The 13,776-nt window shown below is 46.4% G+C and overlaps 3 pseudogenes; all 3 read left to right on the top strand.

Moving 5' to 3' along the window:
- Positions 1 to 11: 11 nt before the first annotated feature.
- LOC117190862 lies at positions 12 to 2,992 on the top strand (annotated as a pseudogene).
- A 203-nt stretch (positions 2,993 to 3,195) lies between these two features.
- Positions 3,196 to 13,750, top strand: LOC117190861 (annotated as a pseudogene).
- Positions 6,485 to 10,436, top strand: LOC117190870 (annotated as a pseudogene).
- Positions 13,751 to 13,776: the final 26 nt, after the last annotated feature.

Here is a 13,776-nt window from a genome sequence, read left to right as displayed (position 1 = left end):
TCACCCCTGCAGTGGTCAGTGGGCATCAGTGAGTCCGAAATATGAGTGCTGCTAAAAAGTATAAGCCTATGGATACCACAGAGCTGCACGAGAACACCGAGAATATTGCTGCATGCCTGAAAAAGGCTGAGAGTGCCGCCGCCTTATTGATGGGCCGCAGTGCCTTTACTGCCCAAAACATGAACTCATCGTCCACAAACGGCGAACGCCTGCCAAATTTCTCCAAGCTTGGTTCGAACCATGGCGAGATTCGATCGGCATCAACTACCTCAAACTTACTTAATCGCACGGGGGCCATCCACAACAGCAAGCCTGGCGATGTCAAAAAGATTGTGATTAAGAACTTCAAAGGTGGGTGGTATTTCTAGTTATGACTATCCAACAAACTTATGTACTTATTGTATCCATAGATAAACCCACACTGCCCGATAACTATTCCGAGGACACGTATGTGAAGCTCGAGGAGGCCGTTATCGCCATACAACTGTCGAAGCCCATTAAATATTTACTGGAGGAGCTCTACCAGGCCGTTGTGAATATGTGCAGTCATAAAATGGACGCCCAGCTGTATACGAAGCTCAAGGAGCTGACCGAACAGCATGTGAAGCGCAATATCAAGCTGAAGGAGCTCACTGGGGGCAGCATGGACAAGCTGGTAAGTCGGCTGCAACGTCAAAATAAACATACGTTTAGACATTGGACCAACTTACAGGTGCTGCTGGAGAAAATCAACAACTGGTGGCTCTCGTTCTGCCAGCAGATGATCATGATACGCAGCATCTTCTTGTACATGGATCGCACCTATGTTTTACAAAACTCATTTATCCACTCAATATGGGACATGGGGCTGGACTTCTTTCGCATACGAAGGTCTCTTGACGCTGATTGAAAAAGAACGACAGGGCGCGTCTGTGGACCGCGGTCTGCTCAAGAATTTGGTACGGATGCTGTGCGATCTTCAGATCTACTCCAGTTCGTTCGAGGAGAAGTTCCTCGATGCCACCAATCAACTGTACAAGGCTGAGAGTCAACGTATGATGCAGGACCTGGAGGTGCCCGGCTACCTGCAGCACGTTAGCATGCGTCTGGCCGAGGAACACGAGCGCTTGCTGCACTATCTAGACTCGAGCACAAAGTATGTGCATGTATTACTTCGATGGCATAAGGCTAATGTTTGGACTCCCTCCCCTTAGGCATCCGCTTATATACAATGTAGAGAAGGAGCTGCTGGCCGAAAACCTAACGGCCATACTGCAGAAGGGTCTGGACTCGTTGCTGGAGGACAACAGATGGGTCGAACTAACAATGCTATACGGTCTGCTTAGCCGTGTCAAAAACGGCACATCAGAGCTGTGCGGAAACTTTAACGGATACATTAAGGTTAGCTAAGGGTTCCTTCGTCCTTGCTTACACATTGCTTAATTTATCTTTACGTGCTATGCATGTACTTCAGAAAAAGGGACGCACCATTGTCATTGACCCGGAAAAGGATAAGAGCATGGTGCAGGATCTGCTTGAATTTAAAGATAAAATGGATTACATTGTCCGCAATTGCTTTGCACGCAATGAAAAGTTCACGAATTCGTTGCGCGAGGCCTTTGAGTTCTTTATCAATCAGCGAGCCAATAAACCAGCAGAACTTATTGGTAGGTCACCATTTAATTTTTTTTCTTTCTTTGGTTTGTCCTGTAACTCCATATTCTTGTACTCCTTAGCAAAATACGTGGACATGAAGCTACGGTCTGGCAACAAGGGCACCACCGATGAAGAGCTTGAGAAGACATTGGACAAGATCATGGTCCTGTTTCGCTTTATACACGGCAAGGATGTCTTTGAGGCTTTTTACAAGAAGGTTATTATTGCACACTTGCTTTCGCTTTTGCACTCTATAATCATCCATTATGTGTCCGTCTGTGCCTTCTCCAGGATCTGGCAAAGCGATTGCTTGTGGGCAAGTCGGCTTCCGTGGACTCGGAAAAGAGTATGCTGTCAAAACTGAAACAAGAATGTGGCGGAGGCTTCACGTCGAAGCTGGAGGGCATGTTCAAGGACATGGAACTGAGCCGCGACATCAATACAGCGTTCCGCGGTCACGCTCTCAGCAACAATCGCGATGTCCATAACCTGGATCTGTGCGTCAGTATACTGACAATGGGCTACTGGCCAACATATGCGCCCACGGAGGTCACAATGCCGCCACAGCTCATCAATCCACAGCAGATATTCAACAAGTTTTATTTGGAAAAGCATAGCGGACGAAAGCTACAATGGCAGCCCACGCTGGGCAACTGCATGCTGCGTGCGCAGTTTGAGGCGGTAAGTGAAAAACGAACGCATTCGAATCTTGGTCCTCAACTGATCTTAATACCGTATTACGCAGGGTCCAAAAGAGCTTTTGGTTTCGCTGTTTCAGGCTCTGGTGCTGCTCTCGTTCAACGATAAGCCGGTGCTTAGCTACGAGGAGATATTGGCCGCAACCATGATCGAGGATGGAGAGTTGCGCCGAACACTCCAGTCGCTGGCCTGTGGAGGCGCCCGAGTCATAACGAAAACACCAAAAGGTCGAGAGATCGAGGATGGCGACCAGTTTGATTTTAATAATGAGTTCAAACAAATTGTTTAAAATCAAAATCAATCAGATACAGATGAAAGAGACGGTAGGTTTCACTATTTAAGCTACCCAAATAAACAGCAAACTGTTGTACAAACCAGTACAACTACGTGGCATAACTTTTCTGGGAACGGCGAACAGAGAACACTGATTTGATTTAACATCCATATTTATATTTACCATATGCATACATACTAAAAGTCCATTGAATATTTCGTGTGGTGTGTTTCTTTGCCTGTCCGGCGTTGATTAGAGCGCCAGCCAGCCGCATAACTATAATAATGATATGTAGCCTCTATGTAGTGCAGTGCCGTTGCTACAGATTCTTTTTGTAAGTTACCTTATCCATTCAATAAACTAAGCGTTTTATTTACAAATCAAGACCTTTGGCAGAGTATGCAGGTCACGTCACCGTATCCCGACCCGACTGTGAAAGAACCATACATACATTTGTTGGCTCATTTTAGAGCAATTTGTTTTGGGTGCCGAAAAAGTCCTTGCAAAGGTAAGGAGATTCCAAGTTTGAAGGCCAATAAATGCACTTTATGCATGCAAAGCAATAACTACATAACCCGTGCAGGACAACAGGCAGACGACCGACCGGTACAAAGAGGCAGCTGACTGGAACGGTAAGGGTTAAAGGCAGACGAGTTCACCCCTGCAGTGGGCAGTGGGCATCAGTGAGTCCGAAATATGAGTGCTGCTAAAAAGTATAAGCCTATGGATACCACAGAGCTGCACGAGAACACCGAGAATATTGCTGCATGCCTGAAAAAGGCTGAGAGTGCCGCCGCCTTATTGATGGGCCGCAGTGCCTTTACTGCCCAAAATATGAACTCATCGTCCACAAACGGCGAACGCCTGCCAAATTTCTCCAAGCTTGGTTCGAACCATGGCGAGATTCGATCGGCATCAACTACCTCAAACTTACTTAATCGCACGGGGGCCATCCACAACAGCAAGCCTGGCGATGTCAAAAAGATAGTGATTAAGAACTTCAAAGGTGGGTTGTATTTCTAGTTATGACTATCCAACAAACTTATGTACTTATTGTATCCATAGATAAACCCACACTGCCCGATAACTATTCCGAGGACACGTATGTGAAGCTCGAGGAGGCCGTTATCGCCATACAACTGTCGAGCTGACCGAACAGCATGTGAAGCGCAATATCAAGCTGAAGGAGCTCACTGGGGGCAGCATGGACAAGCTGGTAAGTCGGCTGCAACGTCAAAATAAACATACGTTTAGACATTGGACCAACTTACAGGTGCTGCTGGAGAAAATCAACAACTGGTGGCTCTCGTTCTGCCAGCAGATGATCATGATACGCAGCATCTTCTTGTACATGGATCGCACCTATGTTTTACAAAACTCATTTATCCACTCAATATGGGACATGGGGCTGGACCTCTTTCGCATACGATGGTCTCTTGACGCTGATTGAAAAAGAACGACAGGGCGCGTCTGTGGACCGCGGTCTGCTCAATAGTTTGGTACGGATGCTGTGCGATCTTCAGATCTACTCCAGTTCGTTCGAGGAGAAGTTCCTCGATGCCACCTATCAACTGTACAAGGCTGAGAGTCAACGTATGATGCAGGACCTGGAGGTGCCCGGCTACCTGCAGCACGTTAGCATGCGTCTGGCCGAGGAACACGAGCGCTTGCTGCACTATCTAGACTCGAGCACAAAGTATGTGCATGTATTACTTCGATGGCATAAGGCTAATGTTTGGATTCCCTCCCCTTAGGCATCCGCTTATATACAATGTAGAGAAGGAGCTGCTGGCCGAAAACCTAACGGCCATACTGCAGAAGGGTCTGGACTCGTTGCTGGAGGACAACAGATGGGTCGAACTAACAATGCTATACGGTCTGCTAAGCCGTGTCAAAAACGGCACATCAGAGCTGTGCGGAAACTTTAACGGATACATTAAGGTTAGCTAAGGGTTCCTTCGTCCTTGCTTACACATTGCTGAATTTATCTTTACGTACTATGCATGTATTTCAGAAAAAGGGACGTACCATTGTCATTGACCCGGAAAAGGATAAGAGCATGGTGCAGGATCTGCTTGAATTTAAAGATAAAATGGATTACATTGTCCGCAATTGCTTTGTACGCAATACAAAGTTCACGCATTCGTTGCGCGAGGCCTTTGAGTTCTTTATCAATCAGCGAGCCAATAAACCAGCAGAACTTATTGGTAGGTCACCATTTAATTTTTTTTCTTTCTTTGGTTTGTCCTGTAACTCTATATTTTTGTACTCCTTAGCAAAATACGTGGACATGAAGCTACGGTCTGGCAACAAGGGCACCACCGATGAAGAGCTTGAGAAGACATTGGACAATATCATGGTCCTGTTTCGCTTTATACACGGCAAGGATGTCTTTGAGGCTTTTTACAAGAAGGTTATTATTGCACACTTGCTTTCGCTTTTGCACTCTATAATCATCCATTATGTGTCCGTCTGTGCCTTCTCCAGGATCTGGCAAAGCGATTGCTTGTGGGCAAGTCGGCTTCCGTGGACTCGGAAAAGAGTATGCTGTCAAAACTGAAACAAGAATGTGGCGGAGGCTTCACGTCGAAGCTGGAGGGCATGTTCAAGGACATGGAACTGAGCCGCGACATCAATACAGCGTTCCGCGGTCACGCTCTCAGCAACAATCGCGATGTCCATAACCTGGATCTGTGCGTCAGTATACTGACAATGGGCTACTGGCCAACATATGCGCCCACGGAGGTCACAATGCCGCCACAGCTCATCAATCCACAGCAGATATTCAACAAGTTTTATTTGGAAAAGCATAGCGGACGAAAGCTACAATGGCAGCCCACGCTGGGCAACTGCATGCTGCGTGCGCAGTTTGAGGCGGTAAGTGAAAAACGAACGCATTCGAATCTTGGTCCTCAACTGATCTTAATACCGTCTTAAGCAGGGTCCAAAAGAGCTTTTGGTTTCGCTGTTTCAGGCTCTGGTGCTGCTCTTGTTCAACGATAAGCCGGTGCTTAGCTACGAGGAGATATTAGCCGCAACCATGATCGAGGATGGAGAGTTGCGCCGAACACTCCAGTCGCTGGCCTGTGGACGCGCCCGAGTCATAACGAAAACACCAAAAGGTCGAGAGATCGAGGATGGCGACCAGTTTGATTTTAATAACGAGTTCACAAACAAATTGTTTAGAATCAAAATCAATCAGATACAGATGAAAGAGACGGTAGGTTTCACTATTTAAGCTACCCAAATAAACAGCAAACTAATGTATTCCCCCCCCCCCCCCTCCAATTAGAATGAGGAACAAAAGGCGACCGAGGAGCGTGTATTCCAGGACCGTCAATATCAGATAGATGCTGCCATGATGCGGGCATCATGAAGATGCGTAAAACGTTAAGCCACAATCTACTCATCACCGAGCTGTTCAATCAGCTAACCTTCCCCGTCAAGGTGCGTTTACCAGTCTCGACTTTCGACTTAATTTGTATTCAAATTGAATGCCCCTTTTCTTCCCTTTCAGCCCGCTGATTTAAAGAAACGCATTGAGTCGCTCATCGATCGAGATGATTTGATTGTAACATCCATATTTCTATTTACCATATGCATACATACTAAAAGTCCATTGAATATTTCGTGTGGTGTGTTTCGGTGTGATTAGAGCGCCAGCCAGCCGCATAACTATAATAATGATATGTAGCCTCTATGTAGTGCAGAGCCTTTGCTACAGATTCTTTTTGTAAGTTACCTTATCCATTCAATAAACTAAGCGTTTTATTTACAAATCAAGACCTTTGGCAGAGTATGCAGGTCACGTCACCGTATCCCGACCCGACTGTGAAAGAACCATACATACATTTGTTGGCTAAATTTTAAGCAATTTGTTTTGGGTGCCGAAAAAGTCCTTGCAAAGGTAAGGAGATTCCAAGTTTGAAGGCCAATAAATGCACTTTATGCATGCAAAGCAATAACTACATAACCCGTGCAGGACAACAGGCAGACGACCGACCGGTACAAAGAGGCAGCTGACTGGAACGGTAAGGGTTAAAGGCAGACGAGTTCACCCCTGCAGTGGGCAGTGGGCATCAGTGAGTCCGAAATATGAGTGCTGCTAAAAAGTATAAGCCTATGGATACCACAGAGCTGCACGAGAACACCGAGAATATTGCTGCATGCCTGAAAAAGGCTGAGAGTGCCGCCGCCTTATTGATGGGCCGCAGTGCCTTTACTGCCCAAAATATGAACTCATCGTCCACAAACGGCGAACGCCTGCCAAATTTCTCCAAGCTTGGTTCGAACCATGGCGAGATTCGATCGGCATCAACTACCTCAAACTTACTTAATCGCACGTGGGCCATCCACAACAGCAAGCCTGGCGATGTCAAAAAGATAGTGATTAAGAACTTCAAAGGTGGGTTGTATTTCTAGTTATGACTATCCAACAAACTTATGTACTTATTGTATCCATAGATAAACCCACACTGCCCGATAACTATTCCGAGGACACGTATGTGAAGCTCGAGGAGGCCGTTATCGCCATACAACTGTCGAGCTGACCGAACAGCATGTGAAGCGCAATATCAAGCTGAAGGAGCTCACTGGGGCAGCATGGACAAGCTGGTAAGTCGGCTGCAACGTCAAAATAAACATACGTTTAGACATTGGACCAACTTACAGGTGCTGCTGGAGAAAATCAACAACTGGTGGCTCTCGTTCTGCCAGCAGATGATCATGATACTCAGCATCTTCTTGTACATGGATCGCACCTATGTTTTACAAAACTCATTTATCCACTCAATATGGGACATGGGGCTGGACCTCTTTCGCATACGATGGTCTCTTGATGCTGATTGAAAAAGAACGACAGGGCGCGTCTGTGGACCGCGGTCTGCTCAATAGTTTGGTACGGATGCTGTGCGATCTTCAGATCTACTCCAGTTCGTTCGAGGAGAAGTTCCTCGATGCCACCAATCAACTGTACAAGGCTGAGAGTCAACGTATGATGCAGGACCTGGAGGTGCCCGGCTACCTGCAGCACGTTAGCATGCGTCTGGCCGAGGAACACGAGCGCTTGCTGCACTATCTAGACTCGAGCACAAAGTATGTGCATGTATTACTTCGATGGTATAAGTCTAATGTTTGGATTCCCTCCCCTTAGGCATCCGCTTATATACAATGTAGAGAAGGAGCTGCTGGCCGAACACCTAACGGCCATACTGCAGAAGGGTCTGGACTCGTTGCTGGAGGACAACAGATGGGTCGAACTAACAATGCTATACGGTCTGCTTAGCCGTGTCAAAAACGGCACATCAGAGCTGTGCGGAAACTTTAACGGATACATTAAGGTTAGCTAAGGGTTCCTTCGTCCTTGCTTACACATTGCTTAACTTATCTTTACGTACTATGCATGTATTTCAGAAAAAGGGACGCACCATTGTCATTGACCCGGAAAAGAATAAGAGCATGGTGCAGGATCTGCTTGAATTTAAAGATAAAATGGATTACATTGTGTGCCCAGGGCGGAGGGGGATTGGTAAGTAGGGGGGGTATGAAAAAGGTTTTTTTTTTTTTTTTTTTTTTTTTTTTTTTTGTAGTCTGTTACTTTATGATTAAGTTTTTCGGTCCCTAACCCGAAAAAATAAATTCCGCTTTGAGAACTTTCACATTCCCGCCTATCGAGGTAGGACTGTGACGCAGAGTTAAGGAAAGTTACATAGTCATATAAGTGCTCAGAAGGAACCAAAAAAAATTACAATTAAAACTACACTATGCTACGAAATCTGGGTCCGGATCCGTGGCGGCGTCTTCTAGGCCGTCGCAGACAGCGAGTTAGCGGCGCATAGGGGGGGGTGATCTCTATGCCCTCTATGCCCTCTATGCGCGTACGTTAGATATGGCGCCAGGGTGATGGCCGGTGGAGGTTATGTCGCCGGGCAGGTGGATGCTTCAACGACTCCAAAAGGGACAAAAAATCTCCGCCCCACACCAAGGTCGACTCCGAAGAGTACTCCCGTCAAGGGTGGGAGTTTGGTGTGGGTGGGGCAGAACTTTGGGGAGAGCCGGGTGGCTACCGCTCGGGGCCAGGGCCCTATGGGCGAAACAGAACCAAAACCACGAGGGCTAAGAAAAAAATCTAAATTTTCCCTACAGGGCACTGTAACATACCAGTTTTTCGGACTTTTCCACGGAGACACGAGCGTTGGGTTCTCCTGGCAGAGCTGCGCGACGCACGGGTTTGCAACAAGAACAACACTTGCTGGCGAGTCGAGGCAAATATGCACTTTTCGCCAGGGTAGTTTCTTGCCAGTTTTCTCGGCGCACGATTATTAATTTTCGACCGATTTTTGCGGCGCGCCCACCGTGTGGGATTTTCCCCGTTCCGTTTTATTTCTTTTCGGTTTGTCTTTGTGGCACTGATTTGGGTTACTTTTCTTTTCTTTTGGGCTTACACGTGGTCGATTTAGTTATATATTTGCTACCGACGCGGAGATAGCCACCGGCTGCACAGATTAAAATTTTCGAAAGATAACGTTCTGGTGCTTTTGCACTGCTTAAATAAGAGCTTACCGATCTTAAAGCTCGGCTTCGAAAGCTCCGTTGCGATGCGCTGCACAGCACTTACGGCAGCTCAGCTCAGCTGTTCCCTACCTCGAGCTTGCTTGCACCCACCCCAACTATACTATGCCCTGCAGCGATAATTGGCCCAAGGTTATTGCATGCGATATCCGAGCACCATAGCGATAACCTATTTTGCATCGGTATTGTCCAACCGCAACCGTTACAATTGTCCGCAATTGCTTTGCACGCAATGAAAAGTTCACGAATTCGTTGCGCGAGGCCTTTGATAAGCGAGCCAATAAACCAGCAGAACTTATTGGTAGGTCACCATTTAATTTTTTTTCTTTCTTTGGTTTGTCCTGTAACTCCATATTCTTGTACTCCTTAGCAAAATACGTGGACATGAAGCTACGGTCTGGCAACAAGGGCACCACCGATGAAGATCTTGAGAAGACATTGGACAAGATCATGGTCCTGTTTCGCTTTATACACGGCAAGGATGTCTTTGAGGCTTTTTACAAGAAAGTTATTATTACACACTTGCTTTCGCTTTTGCACTCTATAATCATCCATTATGTGTCCGTCTGTGCCTTCTCCAGGATCTGGCAAAGCGATTGCTTGTGGGCAAGTCGGCTTCCGTGGACTCGGAAAAGAGTATGCTGTCAAAACTGAAACAAGAATGTGGCGGAGGCTTCACGTCGAAGCTGAAGGGCATGTTCAAGGACATGGCACTGAGCCGCGACATCAATACAGCGTTCCGCGGTCACGCTCTCAGCAACAATCGCGATGTCCATAACCTGGATCTGTGCGTCAGTATACTGACAATGGGCTACTGGCCAACATATGAGCCCACGGAGGTCACAATGCCGCCACAGCTCATCAATCCACAGCAGATATTCAACAAGTTTTATTTGGAAAAGCATAGCGGACGAAAGCTACAATGGCAGCCCACGCTGGGCAACTGCATGCTGCGTGCGCAGTTTGAGGCGGTAAGTGAAAAACGAACGCATTCGAAACAGCTCCAAAAGAGCTTTTGGTTTCGCTGTTTCAGGCTCTGGTGCTGCTCTTGTTCAACGATAAGCCGGTGCTTAGCTACGAGGAGATATTGGCCGCAACCATGATCGAGGATGGAGAGTTGCGCCGAACACTCCAGTCGCTGGCCTGTGGACGCGCCCGAGTCATAACGAAAACACCAAAAGGTCGAGAGATCGAGGATGGCGACCAGTTTGATTTTAATAACGAGTTCAAAAAAATTGTTTAGAATCAAAATCAATCAGATACACATGAAAGAGATGTTAGGTTTCACTATTTAAGCTAACTATCAGCAAACTGATGTATTCCCCCCCCCTCCCCCTCACCATCCGGTTAGAATGAGGAAAAAAAGGCGACCGAGGATTTCTCCAAGCTTGGTTCGAACCATGGCGAGATTCGATCGGCATCAACTACCTCAAACTTACTTAATCGCACGAGGGCCATCCACAACAGCAAGCCTGGCGATGTCAAAAAGATAGTGATTAAGAACTTCAAAGGTGGGTGGAACTTCTAGTTATGACTATCCAACAAACTTATGTACTTATTGTATCCATAGATAAACCCACACTGCCCGATAACTATTCCGAGGACACGTATGTGAAGCTCGAGGAGGCCGTTATCGCCATACAACTGTCGAGCTGACCGAACAGCATGTGAAGCGCAATACCAAGCTGAAGGAGCTCACTGGGGGCAGCATGGACAAGCTGGTAAGTCGGCTGCAACGTCAAAATAAACATACGTTTAGACATTGGACCAACTTACAGGTGCTGCTGGAGAAAATCAACAACTCGTGGCTCTCGTTCTGCCAGCAGATGATCATGATACGCAGCATCTTCTTGTACATGGATCGCACCTATGTTTTACAAAACTCATTTATCCACTCAATATGAGACATGGGGCTGGACCTCTTTCGCATACGATGGTCTCTTGACGCTGATTGAAAAAGAACGACAGGGCGCGTCTGTGGACCGCGGTCTGCTCAAGAGTTTGGTACGGATGCTGTGCGATCTTCAGATCTACTCCAGTTCGTTCGAGGAGAAGTTCCTCGATGCCACCAATCAACTGTACAAGGCTGAGAGTCAACGTATGATGCAGGACCTGGAGGTGCCCGGCTACCTGCAGCACGTTAGCATGCGTCTGGCCGAGGAACACGAGCGCTTGCTGCACTATCTAGACTCGAGCACAAAGTATGTGCATGTATTACTTCGATGGCATAAGGCTAATGTTTGGATTCCCTCCCCTTAGGCATCCGCTTATATACAATGTAGAGAAGGAGCTGCTGGCCGAACACCTAACGGCCATACTGCAGAAGGGTCTGGACTCGTTGCTGGAGGACAACAGATGGGTCGAACTAACAATGCTATACGGTCTGCTTAGCCATGTCAAAAACGGCACATCAGAGCTGTGCGGAAACTTTAACGGATACATTAAGGTTAGCTAAGGGTTCCTTCGTCCTTGCTTACACATTGCCTAATTTATCTTTACGTACTATGCATGTATTTCAGAAAAAGGGACGCACCATTGTCATTGACCCGGAAAAGGATAAGAGCATGGTGCAGGATCTGCTTGAATTTAAAGATAAAATGGATTACATTGTCCGCAATTGCCTTGCACGCAATGAAAAGTTCACGAATTCGTTGCGCGAGGCCTTTGAGTTCTTTATCAATCAGCGAGCCAATAAACCAGCAGAACTTATTGGTAGGTCACCATTTATTTTTTTTTCTTTCATTGGTTTGTCCTGTAACTCCATATTCTTGTACTCCTTAGCAAAATACGTGGACATGAAGCTACGGTCTGGCAACAAGGGCACCACCGATGAAGAGCTTGAGAAGAAATTGGACAAGATCATGGTCCTGTTTCATTTTATACACGACAAGGATGTCTTTGAGGCTTTTTACAAGAAGGTTATTATTGCACACTTGCTTTCGCTTTTGCACTCTATAATCATCCATTATGTGTCCGTCTGTGCCTTCTCCAGGATCTGGCAAAGCGATTGCTTGCGGGCAAGTCGGCTTCCGTGGACTCGGAAAAGAGTATGCTGTCAAAACTGAAACAAGAATGTGGCGGAGGCTTCACGTCGAAGCTGGAGGGCATGTTCAAGGACATGGAACTGAGCCGCGACATCAATACAGCGTTCCGCGGTCACGCTCTCAGCAACAATCGCGATGTCCATAACCTGGATCTGTGCGTCAGTATACTGACAATGGGCTACTGGCCAACATATGCGCCCACGGAGGTCACAATGCCGCCACAGCTCATCAATCCACAGCAGATATTCAACAAGTTTTATTTGGAAAAGCATAGCGGACGAAAGCTACAATGGCAGCCCACGCTGGGCAACTGCATGCTGCGTGCGCAGTTTGAGGCGGTAAGTGAAAAACGAACGCATTCGAATCTTGGTCCTCAACTGATCTTAATACCGTATTACGCAGGGTCCAAAATGTAAGATATGAATATTAGTTTATAAGATTTGAATTTTAGTTTAAGATTTACTTATCGATAGTATTATAAGAAATACCAATCTACTCGATATATCGATACTTGTCCTCGACAAGTATCGATATGCCAACACGCATTCATTCGAATACGCCGATCAAGAAAGAAGAACATAATAAAACCGTGCTATTAAAAGTTTACATAAAGAGCTTTTGGTTTCGCTGTTTCAGGCTCTGGTGCTGCTCTTGTTCAACGATAAGCCGGTGCTTAGCTACGAGGAGATATTGGCCGCAACCATGATCGAGGATGGAGAGTTGCGCCGAACACTCCAGTCGCTGGCCTGTGGAGGCGCCCGAGTCATAACGAAAACACCAAAAGGTCGAGAGATCGAGGATGGCAACCAGTTTGATTTTAATAACGAGTTCAAACAAATTGTTTAGAATCAAAATCAATCAGATACACATGAAAGAGATGGTAGGTTTCACTATTTAAGCTACCCAAATAAACAGCAAACTGATGTATTCCCCCCCTCCCCCCCCCCTACCCCACCGATTAGAATGAGGAAAAAAAGGCGACCGAGGAGCGTGTATTCCAGGACCGTCAATACCAGATAGATGCGGCCATTGTGCGCATCATGAAGATGCGTAAAACGTTAAGCCACAATCTACTCAGCACCGAGCTGTTCAATCAGCTAACCTTCCCCGTCAAGGTGCGTTTACCAGTCTCGACTTTCGACTTAATTTGTATTCAAATTGAATGCCCCTTTTCTTCCCTTTCAGCCCGCTGATTTAAAGAAACGCATTGAGTCGCTCATCGATCGAGACTACATGGAGCGCGACAAGGATAATCAGAACCAGTACAACTACGTGGCATAACTTTTCTGGGAACGGCGAACAGAGAACACTGATTTGATTGTAACATCCATATTTCTATTTACCATATGCATACATACTAAAAGTCCATTGAATATTTCGTGTGGTGTGTTTCGGTGTGATTAGAGCGCCAGCCAGCCGCATAACTATAATAATGATATGTAGCCTCTATGTAGTGCAGAGCCGTTGCTACAGATTCTTTTTGTAAGTTACCTTATCCATTCAATAAACTAAGCGTTTTATTTACAAATCAAGACCTTTGGCAGAGTATGCAGG

This window comes from Drosophila miranda, assembly GCF_003369915.1.
Source record: "Drosophila miranda strain MSH22 chromosome Y unlocalized genomic scaffold, D.miranda_PacBio2.1 Contig_Y1_pilon, whole genome shotgun sequence".
Lineage (NCBI taxonomy): Eukaryota > Metazoa > Arthropoda > Insecta > Diptera > Drosophilidae > Drosophila > Drosophila miranda.
Note: the sequence above shows the minus strand (reverse complement) of the source record. Positions and strands in the feature narration are given on the sequence as shown.